Genomic DNA, 13,398 nt, shown 5'->3' with positions numbered 1-13,398 from the left:
TTTTACCCTTGCTTAATTCGAATTTGAATTCGAATGGAATGGAATGGAATGGAATGGAATGGAATGAATGGAATGGCATGGGGGGGAGGGAGAAATTGTTACTGAGTACCTATTAAGTGCCAGGTACTGTGCTAGATCCTATTTGTATATTCATTCTCTTTCAATGATTACCACAATTTGATGGTGGAAGGCATCGTCATCCTTGTATTGCACATGAGGAAACTGAAGCTCTGAAGATTTAAGTAAATTTCTCAAGTTTACAAAGATATTAGGAGGCACAGCCAGGATTCATTGTCTAGAATCCCAGATGTGCCAGAATGTAGGCCACCACACATACTTGTCTCAGTGCTTCCCATGGGAAACTCACCAGGGTCCTGAACAGTTCTAGGAGGCCAGGTTCCTAGAGTGATCATCCCACTGACTATTCTCTAGAAGGATCTCTCTAAATAAATGCAAACCTTTGAGCTCTCAGGGACCCCCAATGTAAGCACAAACTGAATCCTAAAGGCAAAATATATATAATATACTCTTTGGATAATGATTTTATCAAGTTATTCCTTCCTTGGTCCTATAGTATTACACTTAATAAATTACTCATTTTCATGGGAATCATGACTGAAGAATATTACCTCAAAATATGGGATCTAAGAATGTAAGGAGGGGCATGGTATTCCGGGACTTTCCAGCCTTCACAGTTGTCTGAGTTCCCAGATTACTTTTTGCTATGCCTCTTCCACTCACTGCTTGCAATTAATTGAAGTCACACATGTTACAAAAATGTCTTTCCAGAGAGTCCCAGTTTGAGAAACTATCATTGTGTTCCACAACTCACTTCAAATTCAATTGTTTAAGTCTTAAACTGCATTTTTCCAGAGGATTCATGTTCTCAATTTAGAGACCAAAAATTCTCTGATATAGAATATAGCTGAAATTTATTTAGTATCATCGTGGTAAAATGTAAATAATAGATATGAATAAGAAATGTTCATTTTTTTGTCATTACAAAAAATTATAATAAATATAATAATAATAATTGCAACCTTGTACCAGGCTCAGTATTTAACATAATCTCATAAAAATCTATCAAGGTATCATATCCCATTTTTATAAATGAGAAATCCTTCCTGAACCAGATTAAGTAATTAACCTAAAGATACATAATTAGTAAATCATCCAGATTTGAGCTCAAATCTGGTATATATTTGGTATTGTGGTTACTCAGTCTCTCTGGATTTTGATTAATAAAATACAGGTGTCAGAAACAGGATATTCAATTTTGCTAATATGCTTTGGGCAAGTTCTTTGACTTCCCTAGACTTAATTACTTCACTAATAAGTTTAGCAATTTGGACAATTGGTATTTATTTATTTATTTAGTTAGTTAGTTAGTTAAGTTTGTCCATTTATTTTGAGAGAGAGACAGCATGAGGCGGGGAGGGGCAGAGAGAGAGAAGGAGAGAGAGAAGCCCAAGCAAGCTCTGCACTGTCAGCACAGAGCCTAATGCTGGGCTTGAATCCATGAAGCTGTGAGATCTTGACCTGAGCCCAAACAGAGTCAGACGCTTAACTGACTGAGCCACCCAGGTGCCCTGGTCTTTATTTCTTTAATGTTTATTTATTTATTTTGAGAAAGAGAGAGAGGGAGAGAACATGAGTGAGGGAAGAGCAGTGAGAGAGGGAGAGAGAGAGAGAGAGAGAGAGAGAATCCTAAGCAGCCTCCTGCTGTGAGCACAGAGCCCACAGCGGGGCTTGATCCAATGAACCAAACTGTGAGATCATGACCTGAACTGAAATCAAGAGCTGGATGCTTAACCAACTAAGCCGCTCAGGTGCCCCCTGGACAACTGGTCTTTAAATTCTAGGCCAACTAAGCCCCCCTGGTGATAAATTTCTCATCATTTCTATAAGCAGCCCTATACCATTGCTCCATGGCTACATTTTTTAAAAAATTTATTTTTCCTAGTCAATCAAAAGACATCTCTCAATGATTTCTAAACATTTTTGTCCTAGAATCATACAGAATAAGTCTACATGCCCTTCTCCATCCATTCATCTAATCGGTAAGTATGTAGTATCATACCAGCATTAGAGAACCCAAAGATGTTGCATTAAATGGATGGAAATGAAATGAAACAATTAGAATTAAGTATTTATTTAATATAGTTACATTCTGTTTGGAATGTATTAGTTATGATATGTTAGGTTATGCTGAAGTAGAAATAAAGCCTGACATGCCAGTGGCTTAATATGAAGAAAGTTTATTTTTCACCCAAAAGTAAAGTCTAATGAAGAGTGGGGATATTTCTAGGCAACTCTCCTCCAAGTGATGAACCAGGAACCAAGATGCTTCCAGCTTATAGTTTGGCCAAATTCTATCCTTCATTTCCAATGTATGGACAGAAATATATGGAGAATGGAAAATCATGCAAATTGTTTTATGGCTAGGGTTGTAAATCACTTATATCACCTCGGCCCACATTTCCCTGGCTAGAACTCAGTCACATTGTTCAACAGACATACAATGCTGACTGGGAAAGGTGTTCTTCCAGTATCTGCAGAAATCAAGCTGTTTGATGAACAAATTGCATTATGTTTCCTATAGGAACTGAAGGGAGTTTACATCGTAGACTTGCAAACAAATTAAGATTTGACAAATGGGTAGGAGTTTTATAGGTGATAAATCTGATGGAAGTGCTTAGGACAGAAAAGAAGTTGCTGAGCAAAGAGCCAGACAGAGCCAAAGATACAGAAAGAACATGGCATGTCCAGGCACCAGCATTTATCACATAAATACTTATTGGGTCTGTACCATGTGCCCATCGCTTCCCTAGGTGCTGTAATTATTTTGGTAGTGTTGTTTAAAGTAGACGCCTTAGTAAAAGTTTCCCCCCAAAAAGTTCCTGAGACAGATGTTTTAGTGAATATAGTTTATTTAGAAAACAATGTCAAAAAGAAAATGTGATGGAACATAGAAACATAGAAACATAGAAACATAGAAACAACATAGAAAAAGAAAATAGACTGCCAGTTTGCATTGTCTAGTAGGCCCTGATACAGGCAACTGTGGCTCGGGCCTGAGAGTCATTACTGGCAGCTTATGAAATGTGTCTCATAACTGCTCTAAGAGGATTTGAAGTGGTGCGCAAGATATATCCAACACCATCCATCTCCAGCGCCATCCACCTCTTATACTTGGGTCTTCCATTAGTCAATCCATTGCAAAGCCCCCTCTAAAGTAGAAGCCAGTTATTAAAAGTGGATTAGTGGAACCAGCCTCCGTCCCTGCTACTTTAACTCTCCTGAATCACATACTTCAAATGTATTCTCTTACTCTTACACTGTGCTGGGGACTGTATGTTTGGGTCCCCCCCAAAATTCATACATTGAAGCCTTAAGCCCCAACATGATGGTATTTGGAGATAGAGATTTTAGCAGGTAATTAAGGGCAAGACCACATGAACACACAGTAGGAAGGATGCCACCTGCAAGTCAGGAAGAGAGCTCTCACAAGGAACCAAGTGGGCTAACACCTTAATCTTGGACTTCCAGTTTCCAGAACTTTGAGAAGTAAATTTCTGCCATTTAAGCAACCAGTCTATGGTGTTTTGTCATGGGTACCTGAGAGGACTAATGCACTATTTAATATTGTTTCCATCCTTAGCCAGCACTTTGGCTGGTCTAGTAGTCTTTCCTGTGGTCTAGGCTGCTTACCTAGAAAGATGGCCTGCACCTTCAATCCTGAGGGTTTTGGACTCATTGTTGTTATACTTGCCCAGTCATCGCTTTCAGTGTGTAGAGAACAAGCAGGACATTTCCAAGTAATTCCCTGGCTATACTTCAACTTATAGCAGCAACCCTAGCTCCTCATGGCGATAATGATCAATTGCCCACACTAGTACTGTAATCATTCCTTGTTTGCTGGCCCACTAATATTAAGAATCCGGAGTGACAAAGTGGTAGTTCTAGCTTCAAATAGAGTGGAACCCTTCCTATGGAGGTAAACTCTTTAGGAAAATAGGGCCTTGGGTCCAGCAGAGCTTAAGAACAAATTTTACAGGTTGGTAAACCTGTAAAACCACTCAGAGAATGATGATCAGAGTGCGTAATTTTCTGTAAACCTCTTGCTTCCTGAATCCATGTATTCTATGCACTGGGGACCCAGCACCATCTTTTAACCATTGACTCAGTACATTTAAAATCCTAGGGTCAATATTATTTATCTAACATATTACTTGAGTTTTTAATAGACCTTTCCACTATTAGGCTACTTACTTCCCGATGACTGGGTATATAATAATTCAAGTAGATCTCATGGTTATAATGGTATTTCAGACATTCTATAAGGCTCCAAATTGTGGGTGCTACTTACAGTATTGAAGAGATATAAGGCAACCCATATGCTTCCATTTAACAACTCCAGCAAAGAAAAGTCATCAAAAGAGGTTTGATGTAATCAACCAATCACCAAGACACTGGCTGGATTCGTTGAGTTAAAGTACCATTAAAAAGGCTCAGCATTGGTCTATGATGCTTGCAGATACAGAGGTATCCAGATCAGCCTTTGGGAAAGGCATCTCATGTTATTGAGTCTGTGCATATAGACTTTATCTCTGCCACCACGGCCACTTAATTCATGAGCCCATTGTGTCATCCCCAAGCAGAAAATGGAGCTAGCTGTCATCTTCTCCAATTATTATTAGGTGTCTCCTCTTTGGTTTATGCTCTTCTCATGGTTTGAGTCTACTACCAGAGGTCTATCTGTATGAATCTATGAATCTTATGAAGACTTCCTTTTTGCCCATCTACTTATCTTACTCATTCTATGTTGATGACCCAATAGGCAAGCTATTTTCTAATAGCTATGAATTAATACATATCCATACTTCAAGCCATTTCTCCATCCATACAAAGTAAACAAACCAAGCATTTTACTCACTCTCATTTAGGAATACCCACGACTGGGTCTATGGTGTGGCAGCTGTCCTTTTAAAGTATTGTCCATATAACATACCAACACCAAAATATTCATTAATATGTCAGTACTCTGAATCGTTGTGGAGTTTATTTCTCATCCGCTGGTTCTGGCTCACATGTCTCCTATGGGAGTATTTATATTTCTGGCTATTCATGATCTCAAGGTGCAACTACACAAAAGTATCCAATGCAGTGTAATACAAAGAGGAATCTTTATGATTTAGAAAGCTCTAGGCAATGCTTCAGCTACTCTATAGCCCAATGTTCCTTCTTTCTTTTTTTAATTTTTTTAACATTTATTTATTTTTGAGACAGAGAGAGACAGAGCATGAATGGGGGAGGGGCAGAGAGAGAGGGAGACACAGAATCTGAAACAGGCTCCAGGCTCTGAGCGGTCAGCACAGAGCCCGACACGGGGCTCGAACTCACGGACTGCGAGATCATGATCTGAGCCCAAGTCAGATGCTCCACCGACTGAGCCACCCAGGCGCCCCTTTAGACCAATGTTTCTTCTACCCATACTTCATCACAATCTACCACATGTGATAATCTTAATAATTATGATGCTACTGCATGCCAAATATTATCACCACCCACTTCCCACAAGTAATTAGAGTTTTATTTCTTTCTTATCTATGAGTGGTTCAGCTTCAAAATCTCATCACAGTGGTTTGCTTTATAAGAACTTTCTTAGTAACTACTAAGTCTTTCATATTTCTTTGAAAATAAATCCTCATTCAAAGACTTACATAAAAATAATCTATTTGGGAAGTAATCTCATGTATCAAGAATTATGGAAAGAAGGACCAAAAAAGGAAAAGAGAAAAATAAATTAACATGAATTGTTGCACTGGCCATTGGCACAGGTGGAACAATCTGAAACCTTCATGACCGGCAGTGGAAAGAGGCTTATAAAATATCTCTCTGAAATTTTGGCACAGGCTTCTATCCCGTGTACATCAAGGTAGTTCTATGTGTATGAATATCCCACACTTTGGGGCTACATCCCTGATAATGGGAGGCTTTCTCAGGGAGCCCCATGTTTTGATGACAGATATGCCCCAGGGAAGGAAGAGCTATGTGGCTTGAGCACAAGGTGAGGCACTTTCTGGATGCACCTGAGTGAAACTAGTCAAGTTCTATATAAAACTGGTCATGGTAACACCTCTGAAATAAGAGGTGAGGGTTGAGGAGATCTGACATAGTACACAACAAGTATCTGATGCAGTGTAATGTGAAAACGATTGAGAAAAATTAGGATTGACACATAGAGAACTGATCCCAAGGATATTTCTATGAGATGAAAATTATTTCACATTTTACCCTTTAGCAGGTGTCATTGAAGGATTTTGAGCATGGAAAAATTGTCCTCATATCTGAATGTTAAAACAATAAAGACAAGTTTGTAGGCAGAGTGAGCAGTGCTGGAACCAGAGGTATAAAGACCAACAAATAAGACTTCTCAGCAAAGAAGTGAGATTTGATGATAGTGAAAATCTGGACAGTAAGAATTCAGATGGAATACCCACTTAAAAGCTATTTTGGGGGAAGAGTCAGTGGACTGGGTTTGGGTTGACCAAGAAGAGTATAGGAAAGAGGAATCTAGGATTACTCTGAGGTGAGCTGCTGGGTGATTTAATTGTGTCATACACAAGTTAGAAACATATGCTAGGAAAAGTTGTATGGTATAGGTGAAACTGGAAATATGGGGTTCACTTTGGGTACACAGAGGTTAAAGAATGGGTTGGAAATTTGGATGTGTATATTCAAGGTAACTGGGAATATTAGTGTGGAATTCAAGAGAGAGACTTGGGCTAGAGTGGGATTCACAGCATACAGGTGGAATTCTGAGGAAACTAAAAACAACAGCTTCAGAAAGATTATGACTCATCATGGGGTTCCCTCAAGGGTAGTTCTCGGCAGCTGTAAGGGAAAAGGGAAAAGATTGAAATTGAAGCAACAAGTCCATGACACTAGAAAAAAATGGCCTAGGATTCTTGGGATCATAGTTGTTGGTTTTCCCCCCTTGATTCTATAGTTGGAGTTGCTAGAATAGATGGTAGGCATCATGGCTGAACGAGTACCTCATTTGGAGAAAATTGTTTTCCTAGGGGTCAAAACAGTTCTTCCCACTTAGACTGTCCATAAATAACAGCAGCTAACCACTTTTTAAAAACTGAAGTGTAGTTGACATACAATATTACATTAGTTTCAGGTAAACAACATAGTGATTCTATAAGTCTATAGGTTATGCTATGCTCACCACAAACATATTTACCATCTATCAGCACACAACACTATTGTAATGCCATTGAGTATATTCCCTATGCTGCACCTTTTATCCTTGTGAGCATATATCAGGTATTGTTTGAGTCTAGAGCTCCCCCAAAATGATACTGCTTGCTATAGATTAAACATATGTCCTGGCTTGCCCAGTAGAATCTCAGTTTCTGCCTAATGTACGAATCCTAGTGTTATTATTAATATGCCCAATTCAACTCTCAGAAGCATCCACATCTGCATGATAAATTATACGATCCTCCTAATTATCAATGTGATGGAATATTGATCTCCTTAAGAATGTTAACCAGCTTAGCATAGTTGAAAACCTCGAACAAGTTTCCTCTGGCCTTAACCATTTGCTTCACTGTGCCCGGTGAATATCACAATTCTGTATCCGTGTTAAGATGTGGAAAAGGCGGAGAATCTGGACAACTTGCGTGGTGTTATTATCTCAACTTTAGAGATAAGGATATACGGTAAGTGGCACAACCATGATCAAACAAGAGGAGAGAAGATAACAATGCCAGATCTATCTAAAGTGTCCACACTCCTTTCCAAGCATCTTCTATAAAAAGGACATTCTGTTAATTCAGGCTATGCTCAATGATGCCAATCACAGACTCATTCTGTTTGTGGTAAACTTATTTTGTGATGACGATGTCACAAGGTCACCTTTTAAGAGGATATCAAAAAGAGAAATTGTTTTTGGAAGCCATTTTGCCATTTGAGGCCCAACCAAGTATTTCAGGGAGTCTTAAAACTAGTGAACTAGAACCTGATACAGGGTATAATTTATTCTGTACACCATTTTCGTTTATGTGGTTCAAGATTTTGAATCTTCAAATAACATTGAAATATAGCCTTCTTGTCAAGCATAGTCTTAAAGTCATCTGACTTAGGAGGTTTATAAAAAGTAGCTGAAAAATATGATTTGGTAAGAACTTAGACTTCTCTCTGTTGTACCTGGTCACACATGAGTTTTTCCTAAGCATTTACCTATACATTTCAGTTCCTAAAACTAGTTATGACATTCAGCCAGAATATTTCCGTTTGCAAAGTACAAATTCAACTGGAACTAAGTCTATGAAGAGACAGTTAAATAAATTTGTTTATGTAAAGAACTTTTCTACCCTAACTTATTCAAGGTCACTCAGTTATTAAATGGCAGATCAGGGAATCGAAGCCAGGTTTAGATGATTTCAAAAGACCAGGGTTTTGAAATGGTGTTCATAGCTGTCTCCAATGATTTAGTCACTCACCCTTGTGACACTTGGTTCTCTTCATATTTCTTTCCGTTAGTGAAAACAGGTACATACTAATGTAGGTCTTTTGCAAAAACAAAGTGGTGTAACTCAGACTTTCAAAAGCAATCTGTAATCTGTCTAGGATACACTTCAAATAAATGGAATGGATAGCTAGAATTCGAGCCTGGCTCTCTTGACCCACATACCAAGTGCTTTTCACTCTCTACCTTATTTTAACTGTATAAAACCTCGATTTGAGTCCCACATCAATTACTCCCTGGGCAGGCAACTTTGGGTACGTCAACTCACTTCTCTGATGCTCAGATATCTTTTCTTAAAATAGGGACATCTAATTTCCTCCTGAGGCTTTAGAAAGAGCAAAGGGTAGAATGAAGATCTGGATACCAGAGTTTTATTTTCCTGTTCCTGACGTGAAACATTTGAAAGTCAAGTAAGTAGAGGCTGATTGTCTAGCAAAATGGAAAGAGCGTGACCCCTGGGGATTTTCAGATCTAGGTCCAAGTTCTTGTTTTTGCCTTCCTAGCTTCACAACCTTACCCAAGTCCCTTATTTTCTGAGTCTCCGTTTCTTCGCCTGCAAAACTGGCGCACACAATAAATGCTGCTCCAGGATCTACCCATTATTACTTTTAGAAAAATGAAATGGCTATACACAGGTTTTAATTACATTCAGGATATTTGTTTCAAGAGACATTTAGTATATACTCAGTACAGGCATATTTGCTTTCTTGAGAGTGACTAAATTTCAGTTAAAAAAATTTTTTTTAATGTTTGTTTTTGAAGGACAGAGGGACAGAGCATGAGTGGGGGAGGGGCAGAGAGAGAGGGAGACACAGATTCCAAAATGAGCTCCAGGCTCTGAGCTGTCAGCACAGAGCCGGACATGGGGCTTGAACTCACAAACTGCGAGATCATGACCTGAGCTGAAGTCGGATGCTTAACGGACTGAGCCACCCAGATGCCCCTAAATTTCAGTTTTTAACTGCAAATCCCACTTTATGTTACAGACAGCCATATCAAATTGAGTTTAAAAAGAGGCCATTTATGTCCTTCTCAGTTAAAAACAAAACACACCAAAATCCTGAAATCCTGAAATCCAAGCAGATGATAGACCTGAGAGAGAAAAGATCTGTATGAAAATGAAAGCTTTGCGCGGCTGTAAAAGTACGGGGAGAAACACAGAGGCTTTGATTGCTGTGTGAAGGACAGGCTGCTGGTATTGTTTCCTTGTTCAAAGCAGTCCATTCGGGCCACCTGGGGAGGCATGAGGCCTTGGAGGAGCCCAGCAAGCCACAGAAATGACTCAGGTGCTGTGAAAGATCGCAGAGTAACATGCTGATGTGAATTAGCTTCCTCCCCAGGCCCCATTAAGAAGGCCACCCACGGCCAAGTTCAAGCATTAAAATATATATTTGCCTTCCCGGTTTTGTGTCATTTGATTCTCAAACATTCCTTTTTGAAAAGTCTGTAAATACAGCAGCAGCCAGGATTCATACCTTGCGATCACTTTCCCAAACTACTTTGGAGGGGGACCTGTCACATCCCACCCATGAGACCTCCTGCTGAGACGCTGACCAAAAAACAGATTGCTTCACACATCAGCAGCCCAGAGTTATTTTGGGTCTGCTACTTACCAGCAATGTGGCCTTGTATGGGTCACTTAAACTTTCTGGGTTTCTGTTTTCTTATCTATAAATCTATGAGGCTAGGTTGAATGTCAAATATCTGCCAGACCCCTCCTGTCCCCATTTTCTCTGATACAACATATGAACTGATAACAAGGATTCCCAAACGAAAACAAATTCAATGTTGCATCCAATTTGGAATGCACTGACGTGATGTGACTAGATTTAGCCTATCTGTGGAGAAGGGGAAAAAAAAAAAACACCAGAGTTTACTGGCAGCCTGGGTGAGTCAAAAGGCCAAGCTATTTTTGGTAAAGACCACTAAACTGGTTCGGGCATTTATATGCATTTTCTCAGCAAAAGGACACAAGCATCCTGCTCAAATTCCAGGGAAAGACCTACCTACACTTTGGTGCAATTCAGTAGTAAAATAAATGTACTTAGCTGAATAAGGACAACACACACTGAATGCTGGCTTTGTAGCATTATTTGTTAGGCTTCTCAGTCTGCTGGTTGGTAAGGTCATCAAGTGACCTAGTTATATGGTAGGATGCATAGCTTCAGTAGGGAATAAATAAGCATTTTTAGACTCTTAATTTTTTTCTTTTTTCCCACGTTGAATTAATAACTTGTTGCCTTGCAAAGACATCTGTGGCCAGCGCTAGGAGATATAATGACCATTATTTGAATTTGGAAGGCAACTTTGCAAACTAAAGTCTTTCTAGTGCATGCTGATAATGCTAATAAATAATAGTACTTCCTATTCATCCTCGACATGGCTGTCATAATAAAACCAATGAAATAAAACCAATGAAAGCTAATTCCATAATAAAACCAATGAATATGATTTCACATGTGAAGCAATCAGATAGAGGCTAACACATATACATACGCATATACGTATACACATATATGCACTAAATCAACAGTGGTATTATTAGTCGATTGCTAAAGTAGACTTACAATTATACAAAGTATACTTTGTATCTTTTGTATTAGATCACGTGACAACTTACCCTTCAAAGCCTGGAAATTCACATATTCTAATCCCTTCTCTATTTTGCTACTTAGGGTCTGTTTTTGCCACTTGACATTCATTTTGCCACTTTTCAGGTAAAAAAGTTAATCCGATTTACCCTTAACCCCACTAAATATGAACCTCTGAAGATGTAGGGCCTGGGTGAAGCCATCTTCCAACCACACGGGGACTGAGAAATGGAGACAACATCGAGAAAGCAGATGGAAGAAATGTAAAAGGAGAAGCCAGGCTATTATGGCATCATTTACACTATAGAATGAGGTTATGGTACCCTTTAGGCTCTTGATCCAACCTAAAACCTTACTCTCCAAATGCTCAGTTATTCGTTTTGGTCGATCCAGCTTGAAATAGGTCTTATGCCATCTGCAAAAGAACAACTCCTATCAGACACTTGTTAAAAACGCAGTTCCCTTGACTTAATGAGTCATTCTTCAGTAGCGGAGCTGAGGGATTCTGAATCTCTAACCAGGACCCCAAGTGCTTCTCCTGTAAAACCGGTGTTATGGACTGAATTGTGCCCCATCCTCCCAGGACCTGTGCTGAAGTCCTAACCCCAGTACCTCAGAAGGTGACTGTATTTGGAGATAGAGTATTTAAAGAAGTTATTTTAGGTGCAAATTAGATATTAGGGTGGGTCCTAGTCCATTGTGACTGGTGTCTTTATGACAAGGGGAGATTGGACACAGACATGCATGGAGGGAAGACTGGGTAATTGATGACACAGGGAGAAGATGGCCATCTACAAGCCAATGAGAGGCCTCAGGAGAAGTTAACCCTAACCTTGACCTGGGACTGGAGGAAATAAATTTCTGTTGTCTTGAGCCACTCAGTATGTGGTCTATGACATGGCAGCCCTTGGAAACACGTATAATCACTTGGGGAAACATCAGTTCTGGGACAACTCATCCTATGCTAACATCTGTTTTGCAACCTTCCAGGCAAGCAATCCTGCAGCCTTTCTTTTCCCTGCAGAGGGAATCCATAAAATTCCAGCATGGCCCGGTCCAAATTGGAACTGCTCTCTCTGTGCAAAAGTCGTCTTTACTTTATGCCGAAATTTATGTCATGATAATTAAGGTTCATAATGATGAATCTAAAGTGGTTTCAGAACAGTCAAAGACAACAGTTTACTCACTGAAATCCTAACATTATGTATTCTCTTTACAGTATAATATTTGATATGTATATTCTAGAATTTAATTTAGGACATTTGACAAATATTATTTGGTTATAACTAGCACTTTCAATGCACTGATCATTCTGGATAAAAGGTAGTTGATCATAGTTTCTAAAGCAGAATGAGATTAAAATGTTATATGTGAAGTTTTCCTCCCCTAGGGATTTTGAACTTCTGAAGTGTAATCACCAAATGATGATAAAATCTCAATAGGTTTAGCTTCCCAGTCCCTTTTGAGGACAGATCTTTTAGTCTGAGAAGAAACATTCCTTGCATACAGATTTCTATCTGCACATCACATGCAGATAAACTTAGAGGCAACACTCCTGTTAGGAATTAATATTTTTACTGTTTTATTTAAAGCAGTTCTACCAACTCTTTTACTGAAATAATGAGTATTTTGGACAGGTGCTATCCAATGGAGTTGTAAAAACTGATTACCTGTATAAGTGACCTCCCAAAACCTTTCCACTTTAGAGACGATATTTCTCACATTAAAGCAGACCCTGACAGGCTTAAGTTTAACAAAGGTCCTTTCACTTCCGCTGACTGTATTGAAACTCATATTAATAGTGATAATAAAGTAACAACAATAATAATAACTAACATTTACTGACTGCTTACTGTGATTCTAGTAGAAGGCTTTAAATATATTGCCTCATTTAATATAATTATCAACCGACAGAGGCTGTATTTACTATTTGCATTTTACAGATGAAACTCAAAGAAGTTTAATGACTCAAAATCATGCACTTCAGTAAGTAGCAGAACCAAGTTTGAGCCCAGCTGACACACAACGTTACATTAGTTTCAGGGGTACAACTTAGTGATCCCACAAGTCTATAGGCTCTGCTGTGATCACCACAAGCGTAGCTATCACCTGTCACCATACAACGCTATCATCATCTTATCGACTGTATTTCCTGTGCTGTGCCTTTTATTCCCATGACTTATTAGCAATCTTTTTTTTTTTAATGTTTATTTATTTTTGAGAGAGACAGTGTGTGAGGGGGGCAGGGGCAGAGAGAGAGGGAGA

This window comes from Felis catus, chromosome F2 (assembly GCF_018350175.1).
Source record: "Felis catus isolate Fca126 chromosome F2, F.catus_Fca126_mat1.0, whole genome shotgun sequence".
NCBI classification, from domain to species: Eukaryota; Metazoa; Chordata; class Mammalia; order Carnivora; family Felidae; genus Felis; species Felis catus.
The sequence above is the reverse complement of the archived record's forward strand: the minus strand, read 5'-3'. Positions refer to the sequence as shown.